This window comes from Cherax quadricarinatus, chromosome 51 (genome assembly GCF_038502225.1).
Source record: "Cherax quadricarinatus isolate ZL_2023a chromosome 51, ASM3850222v1, whole genome shotgun sequence".
In the NCBI taxonomy this organism is placed as follows: Eukaryota; Metazoa; Arthropoda; class Malacostraca; order Decapoda; family Parastacidae; genus Cherax; species Cherax quadricarinatus.
In genome coordinates, this window is record NC_091342.1 from 23740939 (window position 1) to 23748150 (window position 7212).

Genomic DNA, 7212 nt, shown 5'->3' on the forward strand with positions numbered 1-7212 from the left:
AGCACACTGAACATGGTAGACGCAGGACTCACACCCACAACTATATCATAACGTTGTCTCGCTCTCCGACCACATGTAAAGCCGCTCTTATATTAACATGTAAATTATTATTATTATAATCAAGGGGGAAGCTCTAAACCCGTAGGATTATACAGCGCCTGGGGGGGGGACGTGGAAGGCATTCAGGCTTAATTCGGGGAACTGGAGCACAGATCCAATTCCTTAAATCAAGAGCCCCTCACCAACAGCAAGGAACCTTCCGTGAGGGGTATAAACATGTAAAGCCGTTCTTATATAAACATGTAAAGACAGAGTTAATCCTCCTCACTCTTAATGTTTGTGGCCTGACAGTCACTCGACATGACAGTCACTCGGCTCAGCGCCAAATGACTCCACTAGGAAAGTCAAACTCACACAGGGAAAAGACTTCCAGATTTCGAAGAGAACTTTATCTTAAAAAAGTGTGTGTGTGTGTGTGTGTGTGTCCTCTGTATCTGTCTCTATATCTGTTCGTCTCCGTCTATATCTGCTTCTATCTCTGTGTATCTGTCTTTCTCTATCTGCCTGTCTCTGGCTGTATGCGCGTTCGTTCGTGCGTGCTCTACTGTATATACTCACCTATATGTAGCTGGCCCAGCCTCTCGACTTTCCTCTTGGCAGATTCCCTCCCGAGACTCCTGGACCCTCTCACACAGTTCCTCTGCTCAGTGTCTCACGACCCAAGGAGAGATGTTGTCTGGTTCTAGTATCTTTGTGGTATCTAGCTAAACTGGTAATTTTTTCACCTCTTCTCCCGTTGTGTGTTGTATCCAGTGCTTGTTGTACTTCATTCTTTCACTCTAGCAATCTCCCAGATTCCACTGAGAGTATCTTCCTAAAACTTCTGTTCAGCTCCTCGCAAACTTCCTGGTTATTTCTAGAGAGTTCTCTTCTTTCTTCAGCCTCATTACCAAGTTATTCACATTTGTCTTATTTGTGTGACTGTACATTAACTTTAGCTCAGATTTTAGCTTTCGATGCCAAGTCATTCTCGATACGTCGTTCTGCCTCTCGTCTGACCCACGCCTATTCATTTCTGGTTCTTTTGCTCACTATGCTATTCGCCGGCGTTCCAGGCTCTTGGACTTTTAGCTTTAGCCTCCCCGCACCTCTGATATACGAGTCACTCTCTTCTGGCCTGTGCTGCTTCTACTTCTGGTTAGAAATTTCTCCTTTACCTCCCGATACTTTCCAGCTACGTAATCCATTATTTCGTTCATTGTCTGCCCATCTAGCTCCTTTTCCCACGATACTCCACATAGGAATTGTCTCATGCGTGCACAGTTTCCTCTTCTTAAATCAGGTTTGACCCTTCACGCACTGTTTCTCTCTTAACGTTCACTTCCATTAGGTATACAAACCCCACTTCTGCACGGTCGCTAGAACCAGGATGACCTCTCATATTCAACGTCCCCCCTCCCCTGCATCAGTCACTTAGGGTGAACAGAAGGTTTAGCTCCACTGGTTCATCACTCCCTTCACTTCCTCTCTAGTTTTGTCCCTGAAGTGCTAAAACATGAAGTTTTTCCATTGCCACCCCTACCAAATTAGCTCTTCATGATTTCTGTCCCCCATGTGGCTCCAGATTCTCTGTCTGTTTCCTTATGGCTGAAGACTTCCATGTGCATCATGAGAGGCAGAGCTTCCACATGGTAGAGCTGAGCTTGGTGTCCTCCTGGATGTAGAGCTTCCACATGGTAGAGCTGAGCTTGGTGTCCTCCTGGATGTAGAGCTTCCACATGGTAGAGCTGAGCTTGGTGTCCTCCTGGATGTAGAGCTTCCACATGGTAGAGCTGAGCTTGGTGTCCTCCTGGATGTAGAGCTTCCACATGGTAGAGCTGAGCTTGGTGTCCTCCTGGATGTAGAGCTTCCACATGGTAGAGCTGAGCTTGGTGTCCTCCTGGATGTAGAGCTTCCACATGGTAGAGCTGAGCTTGGTGTCCTCCTGGATGTAGAGCTTCCACATGGTAGAGCTGAGCTTGGTGTCCTCCTGGATGTAGAGCTACCACATGGTAGAGCTGAGCTTGGTGTCCTGGATGTAGAGCTTCCACATGGTAGAGCTGAGCTTGGTGTTCCCCTGGATGTACAGCTTCCACACCTGTCGCTTCCTTCACCGGTTCTCCTTCCTGTCTTCCACTGTTTCGTAGTCTCTCCCTTAGCTGTTCCCTCTCCTGTGTGCTGTTCTGTCCCGGTCAACGTACTCATGATGATGATCCGTCATTTCCTTTCAGTGATGATTTTCGTCAAGACACAATATCCTGCTATTTCTAATGCAAGGGTCAGTATGATCAGTCGTATTGTGTCCATTGTGTTCCTTCCCATTCTCTGATTATTAGTCACTATACGCACCTCAGCCTCACCACCTGTCTCCTCAATATTACAAATCTCCCTTTCATTCCTTATCCATATCTTATCTTTGATCTCCCATCGGCCTTCTGAATTCCATGGATGATCATCTACCTTTCCTCCTGCCATATCCTTTGCTGCCTCCCATATATTCACCTCCCTGTTACCCCGAGAGTATTTTTCGCTCTTTCTCTTCCTTTTGTCTTTCCACATGTTGTATTTAGTTCTGTCTTCACCTTTCTGAGATTTTCTCCCAGCTTATGTACGTACCTTTCTTTCGGCAACAACACCTCTTTACTCTTGTATCTTACCTCTCTTCAGTACTTCATTTTTACCCCAACACTTTGCGAAGATTATGTATAACAAAGAGAGAGAGAGAGAGAGAGAGAGAGAGAGTTGAGATTATCTGCAAGCTCTTCTTGCTTGTCTATCTCCCTGCCTCTCCCTGGCCTCGGCCGTCTACCTACACATTCACTACCACACCAAGTATCCTCCAAGCAGGGTCGTTAGCGGCTAATTAGGGAGAATTAATGAAACGTGGACTTTCTAGGCAACTGGACGTCCTAATTGCTTGTTTGAATTTTAAACTGGAGGAACGAGCCGCCGAAATGTGTATGTATACTCACCTATTTGTGGTTGCATGGGTCGATTCACAGCTCTTGGCTTCGCTGCACGCGCGCCGCGCGCGTATGTGTGCGTGTACCCACCTATATGTGGTTGCAGGGGTTAATTCATGGCTCCTGGCTCAAACATCATGTGTTTGTGTGTGTGTATACTAATCTATTTTGGCAGTCACACTGTTTGAATGACGCAGTCTCATCCCTTGACTTTTATCATACCTGTTCTGGAACTTACAGGGACAGGTCAAAGTCAAAGTGCTCACAGCACTGACTAACATTAGTTCCAGTTCAAATTTAAAACTCATGTTTCTAATGTTGGGACGCTATGTGATCTTAAGTTTTGTTCCAACACGTAGTTTCTGTGCAATAGAACCGGCCACAGTGAACGATTGTACCAAGACAACCATCATGGAGACGACGTCACACGGAAACCTGAGGATCAGTTTGATGGTGGACTACTGCTGGGGGACACTGCTGGACAATGTTGCGGGACACTTCTGGGAGACACTGCTGAACAATGCTGCGGGACACTTCTGGGGGACACTGCTGAACAATGCTGCGGGACACTGCTGGACAGTGCTGCGGGATACTGCTGGGGAACACTGCGGGACACTCCTGCAGGACACTGCTGGGAACACTGCTGGACACTCCTGGGGGACAACCTTATTCAATACAAGCGAAAAAAAATTCTGAAAATTGTAATGTAAATATTACTGTATCGGGGAGACCTATAGGTTTATCAGGGAGACCTGTAGGTTTATCAGGGGGACCTGTAGGTTTATCAGGGAGACCTGAAGGTTTATCAGGGAGCCCTGTAGGTCTACCAGGGAGACCTGTAGGTTTATCAGGGAGACCTGAAGGTTTATCAGGGAGCCCTGTAGGTCTACCAGGGAGACCTGTAGGTTTATCAGGGAGACCTGAAGGTTTATCAGGGAGCCCTGTAGGTCCAGCAGGGAGACCTGTAGGTTTATCAGGGAGACCTGAAGGTTTATCAGGAAGCCCTGTAGGTCTACCAGGGAGATCTGTAGGTTTATCAGGGAGACCTGAAGGTTTATCAGGGAGCCCTGTAGGTCTACCAGGGAGACCTGAAGGTTTATCAGGGAGCCCTGTAGGTCTACCAGGGAGACCTGTAGGTTTATCAGGGGGACCTGTAGGTTTATCAGGGAGACCTGAAGGTTTATCAGGGAGCCCTGTAGGTATACCAGGGAGACCTGTAGGTTTATCAGGGAGACCTGAAGGTTTATCAGGGAGCCCTGTAGGTCTACCAGGGAGACCTGTAGGTTTATCAGGGAGACCTGAAGGTTTATCAGGGAGCCCTGTAGGTCCAGCAGGGAGACCTGTAGGTTTATCAGGGAGACCTGAAGGTTTATCAGGAAGCCCTGTAGGTCTACCAGGGAGATCTGTAGGTTTATCAGGGAGACCTGAAGGTTTATCAGGGAGCCCTGTAGGTCTACCAGGGAGACCTGAAGGTTTATCAGGGAGCCCTGTAGGTCTACCAGGGAGACCTGTAGGTTTATCAGGGAGACCTGAAGGTTTATCAGGGAGCCCTGTAGGTCTACCAGGGAGACCTGTAGGTTTATCAGGGAGACCTGAAGGTTTATCAGGGAACCCTGTAGGTCTACCAGGGAGACCTGTAGGTTTATCAGGGAGACCTGAAGGTTTATCAGGGAGCCCTGTAGGTCTACCAGGGAGACCTGTAGGTTTATCAGGGAGACCTGAAGGTTTATCAGGGAGCCCTGTAGGTCTACCAGGGAGACCTGTAGGTTTATCAGGGAGCCCTGTAGGTCTACCAGGGAGACCTGTAGGTTTATCAGGGAGACCTGAAGGTTTATCAGGGAGCCCTGTAGGTCTACCAGGGAGACCTGTAGGTTTATCAGGGAGACCTGAAGGTTTATCAGGGAGCCCTGTAGGTCTACCAGGGAGACCTGTAGGTTTATCAGGGAGACCTGAAGGTTTATCAGGGAGACCTGTAGGTTTATCATGGAGACCTGTAGGTCTCCCAGGGAGACCTGTAGGTTTATCAGGGAGACCTGTAGGTCTCCCAGGGAGACCTGTAGGTTTATCAGGGAGACCTGTAGGTTTATCAGGGAGACCTGTAGGCCTACCAGGGAGACCTGTAGGATTATCAGGGGGACCTGTAGGTTTATCAGGGAGACCTGTAGGTTTATCAGGGAGACCTGTAGGTCTACCAGGGAGACCTGTAGGTTTATCAGTTTTTTACATTCTTAATTCCCCGTTTTTATTTTATTGGAAGGGCAGGATAAAGATAAAGGGGAAAGAGGAAAAAGTATAAAAAGGGTAAAGAGTAAAAGGAAGGAGTAAAAGCAAAGGGTAAAGGATAAAAGGAAAAGGAAAAGGAGGAAAGGGATAAAGGAAAGGAGAGAGAGTAAAAGTGAAAATAAAGTGGGAAGGGTAAAAGCGGAAGCCCTTGGCTCTGACTAGGGAAACAAATGGCACGGGTCTTATAAGGGCCAATTGGATCAATAATGGAGTCGGAAGACTTTTGGTGTGAGTAATGATTCTCTCTCTCTCTCTCTCTCTCTCTCTCTCTCTCTCTCTCTCCCCATAAGATTAATATGTGACAACTTCGTCTTTAAGGTAAAAACTTGACACTAACTTGTGACAAGATGAATTTAGAAGAATCTCCTTTGTGTATTTATCACTCTAATGCGACAACTTGGCTCCCGGAGACGATAACTTTACTCCTGGGTACGACAGCTTCAGGTCAGTAAGTGCAATAATCTCTGCGTAAGAGAATGAAGATGACTGACGTGGTGTATGAGCATCAGACACAAAGCCACATTCCTGCGTGAACTCATTAAAGCAACTCTAAAGCAAGGACGTTGAAAGCCTATTTAAAATGAAGCGCATCATTCGAATACTGGGGGTGACTGCTAGTTTGTACTGGAGGTCTCCTAGTCAAGGTTACGTGAGGGTCGCCAGGGTAAGCTACCTCGTGTGTAGGGGTCACTCCGCACCACCAGACGCAGAACTGCATCTTAATCCTCAAAAATGTTTACATATTAGGTAAATGATGAATGTTTCTATATAGATTAAAAGACCAACCATAATTCCTTTTTAAAAGTACAGTTCTTTAATTACTTACAAGATAGTGACAAATATATACATGTGTCGAATAGTAAAACTTGCGACTTTGGCTTAAATACCAACACTCTTCTTACCGAATAAGGCAAGCGAAAATTTGCGTATGCAATAAATTTGCAAAAATCGTTCTGAATCGAACGAACAACATATAATTCATTATGTTTATTTTTAAATTATTGTAAACTTATCTAAAATACAGTATTTCGTTGGATTAGTGTAAAGTAAACTGCGCTTGTTATAATAAAGTTAGGCAAATTTTTTAAGGTTCTTTTGGTACAAAATTATTAATCTTTACATTACCATAAATGAAAAAATATCTATCTTTAAATGTGTAAGAGAAAATTTTAGAAAGGACTTGATTTTAAAAGAATTCTTGCTAATTAAACAATTTTATCTATTCGGCACAACATATATAATTTAAATAAACAATTTTAAGTTTTCTGCAGTTGTGGCTAAAAATATGACCAGCTGGAGCATCATGTGAAGCAAGACCAGCTGGAGCATCATGTGAAGCAAGACCAGCTGGAGCATCTTGTGAAGCAAGACCAGCTGGAGCATCATGTGAAGCAAGACCAGCTGGAGCATCATGTGAAGCAAGACCAGCTGGAGCATCATGTGAAGCAAGGCCAGCTGGAGCATCATGTGAAGCAAGACCAGCTGGAGCATCATGTGAAGCAAGACCAGCTGGAGCATCATGTGAAGCAAGACCAGCTGGAGCATCATGTGAGATAAGACAGTTGGCAGAGTAAGTTTCCTGCATATATAGACAAAGTCTTCAGCTTTACCACATGTTAAAGCCGAAAGCATACCGTGTCCCGTGGCCTGGTGGCAAAGGCTCTCGCTTCACACGGTGAGGAGTCCGGGTTCGATTCCCGGCAAGGGTAGAAACATTGAGCGTGTTTCCTTAAACCAGTTGTCCATGTTCACCCATCAGTAAAAATGGGAACCTGGGTGTTAGTCGACTGGTGTGGGTCGCATCCTGGGACAAAACTGACCTAATTTTCCCGAAATGCTCTGCATAACAAGCGGCTTTCTATGTAGTAGTATGTCATTGATGTCAGCTAGGACTGTATACATTGTACCATGTCCTTGTAGAAGTAGT